Source organism: Misgurnus anguillicaudatus, chromosome 6, assembly GCF_027580225.2.
Source record: "Misgurnus anguillicaudatus chromosome 6, ASM2758022v2, whole genome shotgun sequence".
NCBI classification, from domain to species: Eukaryota; Metazoa; Chordata; class Actinopteri; order Cypriniformes; family Cobitidae; genus Misgurnus; species Misgurnus anguillicaudatus.
In genome coordinates, this window is record NC_073342.2 from 26034551 (window position 1) to 26048602 (window position 14052).

The 14052-nt window shown below is 38.9% G+C and overlaps 1 protein-coding gene across 3 annotated transcripts in view; it reads left to right on the top strand.

Moving 5' to 3' along the window:
- Positions 1–14052, top strand: part of znf469 (zinc finger protein 469) — a 345099-nt gene that overhangs the window by 281002 nt on the left and 50045 nt on the right. For 2 of the 3 annotated variants that reach the window (XM_055193247.2, XM_055193246.2), the window contains one exon: positions 13674–13866. The gene's annotated coding sequence lies outside the window, so the exon portion shown is untranslated. The remainder of the gene's footprint in view (positions 1–13673; positions 13867–14052) is intronic. The other variant, XM_055193249.2, reaches the window with a different exon arrangement.

Sequence of the window (14052 nt, forward strand, 5' to 3'; positions counted from 1 at the left end):
GTGTATCGCCAACAATTTCCCGATACGATACGTATCCCGATACGATGTGCATCACGATACAAGGGTGTGACCGCGCGGTCGCGCGCGCTAAAGCATGACGCAGCCTGTCTCGCAAAACTTTCGAACACGCCCTTTAAACTTTTTTTTTTAAATATATTCATTAATTAATACCATTTGACAGTAGCGCAGTAACGCCGCCAAATGTAGCGAAGTAAAAGTACAGTTTTTTCACTAGAAATGTACTTGAGTAAGAGTAAAAAGTACCTATCCTTAAATTTACTCTAAAAGTACTAGTTACCCAAAAAATTTACTCAAGTACATGTAACGAAGTAAATGTAATTCGTTACTACCCACCTCTGAATATGACAAAGTGTTTTGATTAATGACATTAATGTTTTTATTTAATCAGTGTATACCTCTAGTCAACTAAATGAATATAACATGACAAAGATGAATGCACATTTATATATTGATTCAATAGATTTATAGCATTTTGAAAAAAAACTTGCATTTATTGCATTTTGCGGAAAAAAATTATGAGTTTTTATAAAAAATCTTTAAAAAATCAAATTATGGATTTGAATTTTTAATGTTTTTATAACCTAACGATGCTATGTGAAAGTTTGTAACAAAAAATAGTGGTTTTCATCTTGTCACTTTCTTGGTATAGAAACACATTTTACCGAAATTAGTCAAAATGGATTTATTGTGTTTTGGGACCAAACTCTTGATATCTTCTTTTGTGTTCATCAAAATAGAAAATCTCATACAGGTTTAGAACAACATGAGGATGAGAAAATGATGACAGAATTTTCATTTATGGGTGAACTATCCCTTTAAAACCCCAAAATAATCCTTTAGAGTTTGTTCAATGTTCAGTAGAAGAGGAAACAGGGACATTTTCTTTACAGAGTCCTGGACTCCCATCCCCACAAGCTGTTTTACGATCTAATGTATCTGTTGTCCTGTCCATAGGGTCAATCCCAAATACCAAATTTCTTTTCACCCACCGACAAACATAACAAACTTCAGAGTACAGCAGATGTCTTTATCCTCAATAGATTTTTTGAGCATATATTTATTTAGGTGTGTATATGTGCCTGTCTGTCAAATGCAATAGTTCTTTTCATGAAGGCACAGTATAGATTCGACTGCGTTTGGGTGTGGCGGCATTCAAAGACCTACAGTGTGTCTATTATTTCCGTGGGCTCTAATAAATCCGAAAACTCTTGAAACGGGTCCAACGGTTAACACGCTTCTGGCTTGTTTAGGCCACACGCAAATCTCCAGTTCACAGAGCTAAGATTAGCAAAATTGAGGACCAAAATAAGAACCTAAAAATGGTTTGTCCTAGTCTGACTCCATCAAACAAGACTTGAGTTAAAGAACTTGCGGCTTGATTTGTCATGGACGTTTAGTGAGGAGAAAAATGTTTGGATGTACTTGTGCACGCCCGAACAGGTACCAAGCCGTCAATGTAATCACCTTACAGAACAGTAGACATCTATATGAAAAATCTTCATCAAGTCAGCTCTATATTCTTAAGAGGGAAAGTCAAGGATCAGTTTAATTTGGCGTGTACTTACACATCTACAGTAGAGGTTTTTCTCAGTCAAGGTGCTTTAAAGCATTATGCTCTGATTTGATCTTCAGATGAAAAGGATTGCAGATAGCAAGATTAGCGTCAAAGGGATTTTATGTTGTGTATATATACAGTATTTGGACACTTACATCTTATTGCATTCCAAAACAAATGAAACCAGGTCATTTACATCTGAAGTTAGCAGACTGTTCAAAACGTGGCAAACAGGTTAAAGGTGCCATAGAATAAAAAACTGTATTTACCTAGGCATAGATGAATAATAAGAGCTTTATATATTATAATGATTGTCACATATTGTGAGCCTCAAACGCATTTGTTTCCCCATTCTTATGTAAACCTCATGCATGCAATCTCAACTTAACTGTGATGTAACAGTCGAGATGTACACCCCAACATGTGAGCTACTGGCATGAGCCTCAGAGCAGAGCCAATCAGAGAAGAGCTCAACATTTTTAGACCCTTTCAAATAGGCCAAAAACAGAACATTTTAATCAAATGACAAATCCTGGGGTTGTAAATGGACATGTAAAAACATTTCTGAATAATTTTTGCACTTCATAAAGTTGTATACCTTCAGAGAACAATTTAAAAATTATTTCAATGCATTCTTTGGCACTTTTAATGTTACATTTTAAAGGGTCTCTGCAATTAACTTAAACACTCACATATTATTTTCCAGCTCTCCTAGAGTTAAAATTAGATTTTTACAGTTTTGGAATCCATTCAGCCGATCTCCGGGTCTGGCGCTACCACTTTTAGCATAGCTTAGCATAATCTATTGAATCTAATTAGACCATTAGCATCGCCAAAGAGTTTCGATATTTTTCATATTTAAAATTTGACTCTTCTGTAGTTACATTGTGTATTAAGACAGACAGAAAATTAAAAGTTGTGATTTTCTAGACAAATATGGCTTGAAACTATACTCTTATTCCAGTTGAATAATCAAAGACTTTGCTGCACTAACATGGCAGCAGGAGGCGCAATGATATTACGCAGTGCCTAAAAATAGTTCCCCTTGTAACTTTCGTGCACTGCATAATATCTTTGCAATATCAAAACTTTTTGGTTATTTTTGAGCGTGATGCTAATGGTCTAATCAGATTCAATGGATTATGTTAAATTATGCTAAAAGTGGTACCGCCAGACCCAGAGATCGGCTGAATGGATCCAAAATGGTAAAAATCAAAAGTTTAAAACAAAGTTTAACAGGGGAGCTGGAAAATGAGCATATTTTCAAAAAAAGCTATATACTGTATAGTAACCTTTAAAAAAGTAAACCTTTGCACCCAAAGAGGTCATGGTACCTTAAAAGTAGATATTGGTATCAAAAGTGCATATTAGTTCCTCAAAGGTACATCTTGGTACCAAATGTATACACATATGGTACTTATTAGAACCTTTTTAAAGGGTACTGCCCCAGTGACAGCATGTGTTTATTTAAAGAAACAGTATGTAGGATTGTGGCCAAAACTGGTACTGCAATAACAAAACTTGTGGCTAACACTGGTACTGCAATCACACAACTGGTGGCCAATACACAAAATGACAACATAAACATCAGTTGAGGGCTGCAACTCCACTTTTTAAATGACAATATCCTGCCCGGACCACTGTTGTCAATGATATAAGTATTTGAAATGAAAATGATTTCTTAATGTCTAGTGACATATCAGGGCCAGGACGGTGAAACCGGTTTATTTACTTGCATCATTGCTGGTCTTCTCAAATCATACACAACAAGTTGCTGTTTCTTCTTAGTTTGTGGGTTAACTTGCCAAGCTTCTTCTTCTTTGACGGTCACGCTGCTACTGTGGTTAAACGCGTGGATACTACCTACCAGCGGTCTGCGCGTGTGTTTGCACGTCGACGCGGACGACAACGCAAAAGTATAAATGAAAACCAACGCGGCTACGCCGTAGGACCTACGCACAACTATAATGAGCCCTTTACTCGAGATCCACTTTTACAGATTATAAAACATTTAAACACATAATTTACACCAGATTTTACTGTATGTTAGACATGTTTTTATACTGAATTATAATATGTGACCCTGGACCACAAAACTATTCATAAGGTTACATTTTTTTTAAAGAAAGCGAAATAAATAACCATTACATTGATGTATGATTTGTTAGGACAAGATAATATGGCCGAGATACAACTATTTGAAAATCTGATGTCTGAGGGCGCAAAAATATAAATATGATTTTTGTAATAAATAATCAATAATTTTGACGCATACAATGTCTTGTTAGCTATTGCTACAAATATAACCATGCTACTTATGAATTGTTTTGTGGTCCAGTGTCACATCTTTGCAAAATAAAGTATTATGTAATTACAATTGAATAATTCATATAAAAATAAAAAACGAATCATCATGTGATTTAATTTCAATGCATTATCAACATTACATTTAGCAGACGAAAAATTAGCATCTTTCCATTGCAATAATTATTATTTTCTAGCCTAACACATAATAATGTGTACACAGGCTTCTTATTAAGTGTTTGTAAAAAAATCTGATCCAGAATCTGCTGTTATTTTAGTCATGCATGGGTGAAAACTTTCCAATAATGTTGGAATTATAGGTAGAGGAGGGAGCGGGCCTGTGTCCTCTCAGCAGTATTGACATTATGGTTAGGTTAAGACTGAGACTAAACTGATCCTGTATGGAAATAGTACAACATGTGTGTGCAAAGTGCTCCAGCGTGAGTTTACCGTGGGGTGAGGTTACTGTGAAAACTGCAGGGAAGGCGGGCGTTAAAAGAAACTCGGCACTGTTGTAAACAGGAGCAGAATGCAAGACGGCCTGTCATGAATGGCTTCTTTTATGGGGGGCGATGTTTACTTAACACCCATCTCTCTCTCACCAAATCTGTGGAGGATTCACACCCCCAAAACACCATTCAGTTGGTAATACAGTCAAAAAATGGCCCGGTGAGGTTTCAGTAATGCATGTAAACCCTTAAGTGCTTAAACCTCTAATAAATGAAAATAAAAACTGATCTCTTTAATAAAACAAAACTTATGGCTTATTAACATTAATACCAATTTTACTTGGATTGCACCGATAGTTTAAAAAGCAATCGGTTTGCATCAACGCTTGCCAAAACAAGCTAGGCATATTTGGGACAGTCCAAAACAAATCATTACTGTGTATAAGAGATTCTGGTTTTCCACTTAACTTTTACCTTTGAGCAGATTTGACATTAAACTGAAGTGTCAGATTGCCATTAAAATGCACTCAGCCACCTTCGCTAAATCATGCAGCAATAGTGCGACATACTGCTTTTTACCTGCAGTTCAGCTGCCTGCTTTTATTACGCATAATTAGATTCAGATTTATTTGATATTAAATGCCTCATGAGAATGCATGGCACTATGTTGTATAATACTGGCCCGGGATATCAATGACTACCTCGGTTTGCTTTAAAAGGTCAGTCAAAAGCTATTAAAACTTTAGCAAGACTGGAATTCGGAGTGGATACCAATACAATATAATTGTGATACCTAAGACTCAAAATAAATATTGTTTATTAAAAAAGTATATTGCGTTGGGCCAGGTGTTTTTACTTGACAGCCAGTGTGAGCTATCAAACTAGTTCATGTAGCTACAGTAGTAGCCGCTCCCATGACGCGAATTTCCACGTGAATGTCTCGAATGACTAGAATTTCACATGCAGCTTTCACGCGCGAATGAAGCGAGTAAACTCAAATGTTCAAGCGTCCAACTTTTGCCGCCTCTACCTCGGCTGGTGTAAACGCAGCATTAGAAAGCATCGCAAGCATGATTGTTCATGTGGTACATAGCAAATGCAAAAGGATGAATTTTAAAATAATTTAACTTAAACGGCACATATTATGCACATTTTTACAAGATGTAATATAAGTTTCAGCTCAGAATAGCCACAGATAATTTTGGGCGTGAGCAAAAAAGCTCAGTTTTCATGTGTGTACATTTAAATGCGGATGCGCTACAGCTCCTCCCTCCCGAACCAGTCCTTCCAGAAAAACGTGATCACATGATTCAACGCATTAATCAGCCAAAGTCCGCATATTTCTGTGGGGGACGCATTTTTTCAAATACCCTTCACTTTCGTCACATAAATTGCAGAATTTCGCGCGCAAAATATGCAGGGCTTGCATGATTTCATAATCCCCGCATTTTCGTAGCAAAAACTCACATATATCTTAGCAAAAAGTTGTAAAATGTTGCATTTACTTCACACAAGCGCAGCCATGCCCCCTGTTGCCATGGGAACGTTATGAAGTGACGTAATTACGGAATGCGAAACAACAGGTTTTGGGTAATCACGTTTTTTCTCTTTTTCATCCAACCACATTTTTGCAATTTCCCACAGTTTTCATTGCATAAAATTGGATAAATATTCCGCATATTCCATCACATTTTTTTTATGAAAACGTGCCGCAAGATCAAGATTTTTTGCCCGCAACAATCACAAAAAACTCTGCGTTTTCTGGAATGACTGCCTTACCAACAGACAGTGAGCGCTTTTGGTTAAAAATAGATCCGATTCCTGCGAATAAAGTCTGAGATAATAGTATCTTTAGCTGCATTAATGCTACAATGTGTTAACAAACACATTTAAAAAGCTCTTGGGAAAAATTAACCGGTCAGTCTCTGGCCGTGGGCGGGGCTTTATCAGTGTGACACATCACATTAACACGATGAGACTTTGGTTTAAAGCTCACATAACACAAGCTGTTTATGCATTTCTGATGTTAATCTTTTATATATCCGTAGAGTCTTTAGTTTAATCAGATTTATAAAAGAAAGATTAGCTTTACCGATTATTTCCGATAACGTACGAAAAAATTAAGAAGGAGGAGTTACTACCGCGGGAGGAGCGAGTTCAAGTCATGCAACACTATACAACACTGTTTAACTTACGATTCACTACATGTTCCTGTCATTTATATAATTTGCACACACTTATTTCCAACATAAGACAAAAGTCTTACTTACCGCATGCAACTCATGACCCGGTTGGGACTTTTCAATAAATTCCAGCATTCAAACACACACGCAAAACTCCGCTGCTACCCCGAATAAAAAAACTATATCCATTGCTTCCATAAGGCTGGCTTTCTTCTCCTTATATCCGAAAACACACTTTTTCATTCATGCCATTGTTGAGTTGAAATTAAACAAAGCTGTGTCGTGTGATGTGATGTTTGTAAGTTCTAGCGTCTCCCGCTGATTGATGGGTGGGTGGGGTTTTCCGGGGGAAGTGCCTATAAAAAGAAGTGATACGTATAGAAACCCCTGAAACGTCAGCTAGACCCGTAATCGAAAATAACTTTCCGAAACTTGTAGGAACCCTGGCGAAGTGCATTCGGCACAGAAATACTATGTTACACGCCCAACTGCTTTTTTGACACTTTGCCTACGTTAAGCATGAGGAAACAACTTTATAACTGTGTAATAAGTCAGAATGCACGAAATACCATTGAACCCCCCCTTTAATGGGGAGGAGAGGTTGATTTTTTTTCATTGTAGGGTTGTTGTGTTCCCACATTGCCAGCACACATTTATGTCCAAACGCCTTGCTAAAGTGGATTTTGCATAATATGTGTCCTTTAAAATGAACGTGTGATTTGTTGTCACAGCACTGACATTAACAGTAGTACCTTAGTTTTCACACCACAAATGTGACCAAACAGAATTGGTCCAACAAACAGCCCAACCCCAAAAATCATGCCATTGGTTGAGCCAATGCTGCTACGGCAGGCTGGTCCGAATAGTCAAACAAACAGAGTGATGTTTTCATAATGCCACAGTGTTTACATTCTTCATAGGATTTTGCTTAAAAATGACTTTCTTACAGTTGTCTGTGTATAAAGTACAAGTAGCTAAAGTATTTTCACATACTACTTTCGCTACTAACAGTAATGTGTTAAGCAGCCGTCATTGGCAATAAAACGAGCGGATTTCATATTTACATTTCAGAAGAGGTCATTTTGTGGACAGCGTTGAGCCTATTTAGTCTATTTCTGTGTGTTTTGGTGGCTGGAGATGATTCTAGTTTTTACTGAGCAAGCAAGTCAATGTGTGGGGCGCTGGCATCAAGAAGACAACTCCAGCACGCTTGATGTTACTGGCTCGGCCAGCTGCGCCAGGTTGGACGGACCTCAACGGCCGTTCCTCAAAGAATGTGGTGAGATGTTAAACTGCAAGACAATGAATAAGTTTGGGACTCCGGCAGATCTTATTATATCAGTCCAGCATGGCAACCCACCGTAATAGGGTTGGACTGTCCTTACATTGGCATCTCTTGTGGCTTCATTCAATCTCTCTCACAGTCTGGGTGTCCTGCATGAGTTGTCCATGCAGTGAGTGATGAGACATTCTTGTTTCCTGAAATTGTACCGCTCACAACGTGCACTGACATGTGTGCACGGATGACCACTTAAAGAGATCTGTTTTGTTTTGGGGTCACTTTTTCCTTCCCTGGAGGACAGAAGTACAGCTCAGGTAGTTAATGCTAAGAATAGTTAAGCTTAAGCTTGCGGGTCTGGATCTCCAACAGTTTTTGTTTACGGTCTTAAAGCTAATGACTAAAGCCATTTGTAGGAATAATCAAGTAATGTACGGCATTGCTTCAAGAACCCTGGCGACTTCTTTGTTCCAAAACAACACGTTCACCGCTGTTAATACTTAACTTTAAATAAGTAGCATTTGAAACCATCACAGTTTGTAATTTCCTATTCATATGCTGTCTTTTGAAACTCAGTATTTGCTCTAATATGGTTCTTGTTTAGCATGGTTTTGCAAACGTGTCTTAGCTGATGCTATTGCATTGTAGTGCATTAGATGATATTTATTATATACAGCTGCTAGTGAAATTGTAGAGGCAGGTCGATACAGGCAGACGTCATCATAATAATGACATGCATATTGTAAAATGATGCTAAATGTATGCACGCAGCGGGTCAAAAAAGGACGAACCCAGATGTTGGGTTTACCCAGAAAATGTTATATTTGACCCAAACAACCCAGCATACTCTTGGTTAAAATACAACCCAATGGTTTGGGTCATCCCTATTTTGTTTTGAACGCCATTCCAGCATCTATGGCTATATTTATGTTATTTAATCCACACAAGTTGTTAGCATAAAAGGTTTTCTCAAGGTCCACAGAAATTTGACCTGAAATGACCTGAATCACTTTTACACCAAACCCGATGTGCATAAATCAAGACCTGACCCAAGACAAACCCGAGAAAATTAGACCAGTCCTGCAATTTTTTTTTACGTGATTGGACCCGAATGTTAACGGCACCGACGTGTGTCCAGCAGTGATGCGGGGGTTAATCCAAGATAAGCGGGTGCCTGCTGTCACCCGCGGTTACGAGTCATCCAAAAATATTTTTAATGATAGTCTGGTCGCGGTCGGGTCATTTGAAATAAAGATGGCAATTAACTATTTTAAACAATTACTACTTTTAAAAAATGCGGGCCAGGAAGCGGGTCAGGTAAAAATGTTTTTTTTTTGCGGTCCGAGTTGCGGGCAGGTTAGCTGAAAACGTCGGTCGGGTACGTGTTGTGTATACGTTGACCCACGCATCACTGATGTCCAGTCTCTGCAGCCCCACACGCACTAGTCAGACAGAAAAAAAACCTGGTGGGCTCGCAAACCAATCTGACCCACTGCTCCATTTATTTTCCTTTGTTATCTGACGATGACACCAAGGTAACCCCTAAAATGTACATTTAAAATTGATAGACAGGTGTGTCTCAACGAAAATGAACCTACCGCCAGCCACACAAAAGTCATAAGCACACTTGACAAACAGAGGAGGGGTTAAAAAGGGACATTGACGAACACACGCGAGATAATTTGTCCGTTCGGCAAAAACACATTCATTTTAAATTACCTGAGACCCGATGCCGCTATTATTATACCCGACCTGTGTCCGAGGCACATGTGAAACTTTTAGACCCGAACCCGCGCGGGACTTGGGTGGGACCTCGGATTTTCGTATTTAAGTGGACCCGTGAAAGTTTTTGGACTGTGGGAGGAAACCGGAATACCCAGAGTAAACCCACGCTGACACAGGGAGAACATGCACACAGAAAAGCCACCTGACCTAGCCGGAACTTAAACCAGTGAGCTTTTTGTTGTGGGCCAACAGTGCTACCCACTGAGCCACTATGTCACCAAATTAAGGGCCAGGACACACCAAAACTTTTTTATGAGGCAGAAAACGCCTGGAGGACACCAAATGCCAGCTGTTTTTTCAGCTGAGGCCAGCTTTCTTCAGCTGAGCGCCAGCTTTCTTCAGCTAAGCGCTTTGGTACCTGTGATACATGAGCTGTGAACCAGTTGGTTGTTGTGATACTTGTCCCGCCCCTCCTCCACTAGGATTGGACGGCCGTGTGAGAACTGACATTGACGAGCAGAGATTTTCACCCAAAGTTGAATCTCTTTTAACTCTCGATGCTAAGCGCTAAATGCGGAAAAACCAGCGAGCGCCGGCTTTCAGCGCAGAAAAAATCCGCCAGCTGCTGGCTGTTTTAAAAAAACGCTGCGCTTCCAAGCTTTGGTGTGCACGCCCTCTTATTGCAAAAAAACGTACATAGATGCGATCGTATGGCATATGGCTTACCACAGGCACAAATATCCTTATAAGGTGAATCAAGTTACTCATTTATACCAAACGTTCCTCTGCAAATTCGAGTGAAGCATCAGTATATTGAGTCCTGTTTAGTTGTTTTAAACAATGGTTTCCTTAAAAATGTATTCTTGACAGATTACAACTGCCTGCTTGCTAGTAGATGTGAGATTTACCTTTTTGGACAGATATTTAAATCCATTACAGCAGATATTCATAACCAAATTCTCATAAACGTTGTTGTTTCTTTATTAATTTATTTAGGTTGTCACTGATCAGTTGCACGTAATAAATCAGTTTTCACTTTTAACATAGGACTCATAAAATTATGGATCAAATGCGATGCATCTGATCAGAGTCAGGTGAACTCAACTCTCAAAACTTGAGTACTTTTTACCAAGTATATCCCACATTGCTAACCTTTCAGCACTTCATCTAAAGTTCGCTGTCATCTGTTCGTATGCACTCCATAACAGGCACACCTTTCCAAATAACACATGAAATCAGCTGGATTACACAAACCCTCCTTTGAAGTGTTGAACCAGATGCAGCTGAAACTCAATGGATGTTTGTGTTTCGCAGATCTCGCATTTTATTGATGGTCTGGATTTTTGTCACACGTGAACTTTGCTAGACTTTATGGATCATTTTAGATCTTTTTCCCGTTACAAACTCTACACACATGCACACGGCTAGAATCAACATAGCCTTGCGTGACCTCACATGAGTCACGCGGCACACATGGTCAAACCATCATTCGCCGAAGAGTCAATCGGTTTAAAGGGAAAATGTCATTGATGCCTTCAATCACAGTTTATAACGGCATAAATCAACCAGGATCTGTGCCGTCTACATGCTTCTGCTTCAGTACAACTTACTGTCTATATAGCTCTCAAATCATACGAATATTACATTAAAAGCAAATCAAAGATGATTTCTCAAAAGCGTTGCATGTTGGTACATTAGGCATTTTGGTTAAGTTTAAATTTATTGGGGCAGTTTCCCAGACAGGTTTTAGATTAGATCAGGGGTCTCCAACCTTTTTGTGAGCAAGGCCTACCACAATAGATAAAACATTCTGGAGGGCTACTTTTTGATATAGTCTACTCAAAACTTTTTTTATTTTATTTTACTCGTTGATTGTTTCAAAAAGTTTAAAAGTTAATATATAAAAAAAAAAATAGTTAATAAATATTACAATTAAGGCTATAAATAGAATGTGCTTTGGCAGGCAACTCACAGACTACGTGCGGGCAACTGGGTGCCAGCAGGCACCATGTTGGAGACCACTGATATAGATTAATCTAGAACTAGGCGTTAGGACATTTAAATCGTTTTTACCAACATACTTGACCAAAAACAGCATCTTGAGGCAAAACAATGGCACCGATATATGTTAAAATACGTCAGTGGAAAATGTTTTAAAATTAAGGTAGCTCAAACATGCATTTTAGTCTGGGACTAGGATAAGCCCTGTTTGGGAAACCGCCCCATAGTTATTAAAGTACATCAGTTATGAAACAAACCAAAAAAATTTTTAATTCACTTTATTTATTATGACTCAACTTGTATACTTAAATGTTCTGATTTATTTGTATGTATTCAATATTTGACCTGATGGCTACATGCTGAATGCTGATGTATCAAATACTTATTTTCCCCGCTGTATAAAGCATTTGTGACGACTCTCTCCGCACGTGATAGCTGTTCCAGGGGCCGGCTGCACCAGCTGGCTGTTCACCCGGTCGTAAGACCAGTATGGACATAAAATGCGCTTTATGTCCCACGTATAATTTATAGCCTACCATCTAGGCATAGCCCACGTCCAAGACTAAATTTTATGTCTAGTCAAAGGTAGGCGTAAAGAATAGTGTAAAGCCTTGTTTTCTAAAACAACTCATTGATTACTAAGAAAAATAAATGAAAAACATCAAATATATGGTTTGCTTAAACTATTCCTTTAAGTTTACTGTCATCTTCACATACAGTAGTCGTTTTTTCTGTCCAAACTGAGACAGTTACATATAACCCTCTACTCTTTACTGTTTATCTGGTTTGTTTTATCTTTTACTGCCAAGTAGTTGTTACAGCACAAACAGTTTGACAAAGTCTTTCCTGCAGGTTTTTAAAGTTGCTCAAGAAGTCCTCTTGTGGTGAGGAGAGGAATTGCACTCTTAATATATTGACCGACAGGTCTAACACAAAGGTACAAAGCTGTCACTGCGGCAGTACCCTTTAAAAAAGGCCCTAATATGGACCATTTAGGTACAAATATGTATCTTTGAACTACCTTAGAAGTACTAATATGCACTTTTAGGGTACAAAGGTGTACCTTTTGTCCCAGTGACAAATTTTGTATGTATTAAATTTTGATATTTTTTTACCATTTCTGTCTGCTTACTGGATATTTCAAAAATAAACAGAGCTAAGTCTTACACATAATAAAACACAACATGAATCATAATTATATATCTCCCTTCTTATTGGCTCCTCGCTTCTATTCTTAAAAGTTATATGATTGAATTATTTACATTTCCATAGCAGCGGTTCAAACAAACAACCGTTGCGTGTATTCAAGATGAAATAAGCGTTTCGCAGGCATAGCCGCAGCGGTGAGAACACTCGCTTTCATTTCCACCCCACCTTCATTTACATACCAGTAACCTAATTAGGATAATCCATCCTTAAAATAGTCGTGTGACGCATTTTTATTTTGCTTTGAATGCTGTCATTGATCGGCATAAATTCTCCCACGGCGAATAAAAATGTTTTTGAATACTCTCGATTATATATTCTCAACCATTGAACACGCTGCCATGGTTTGGGCTCCCATGAAAGTGCCCGAGCGCGTGTATGTGTGCTGTGGCATGGTAGCCAGGATCCCATGCAGACTTCATGCCCAACCCCACTTATAATTACAGACAGCATACAGCTCTCCTAAAAAGAGTGATTTTCTTGACTGCCACGGATAACATTCGCTTTGGCAACGGCAGTAAGCTAGACACACATGAGGGAGTGGAGAAATTCGAAGTTGACTGACGAGTAATGCAAAATATCCTCTTTTTACACGGAAAAGGTTGGCATGGGAACAAATGTGTGCCTTCCTATAAACCGAGCGTCTGTTTGATGTGTTGTTTCCTACAGCAAGCCTTAATTAAAATGACTTCAACAACACTGATCAAAAGTGCGTCTGCTCCTTTTATTTCGCTCGATACGTCGCAGCCGTCTCTCCTTTTCACTGTACTGGCAGTCGATTGTGGTTGAAGGTTTGCTTTGGCAGATCTCTTGGCTGGGACAAACTTTTGAGGAAGGCTACTGGCTGACGGAGAAAGAGAGAGAGAGAGGCAAGGTGGAGGGGAGGAATGGGGGTTGAGGTGGAGGCGTGGTCTCCAGATGGTAATGAAGACTTCTCTTTTCATCCTCAGAACGTAGAATTGGAGTGCCGAGACTGGGGGCTGCACTCTCTCTTTCTCTCTTTATCTCTTTCTCTCTCTCTCTCTCTTTTTTCTACCCCTCTCTCTATCTCTCTCTCTCTCCTCGGATGAGTGCTCGGTCTAAACGTGCAGCACAGGAACTGCAGCGGCAGATATGAACCTCTCAGACTTCACAAGCATGTAGGTAAGAATCATTGCTGTCATTTTAATGCCAATGTTGTGCTGTTGATGAAAGTAGGCATTTGTCTGTCTGGCTGTCTGTCTGACTGTCTGTCTGTCAGTGTGTGGGGTCTTCACACACACTTGCTGTCACATAACACATTAATACACACTTAAACAGTCTTTAAGTTGTCAAAGTATTTTAGAGATG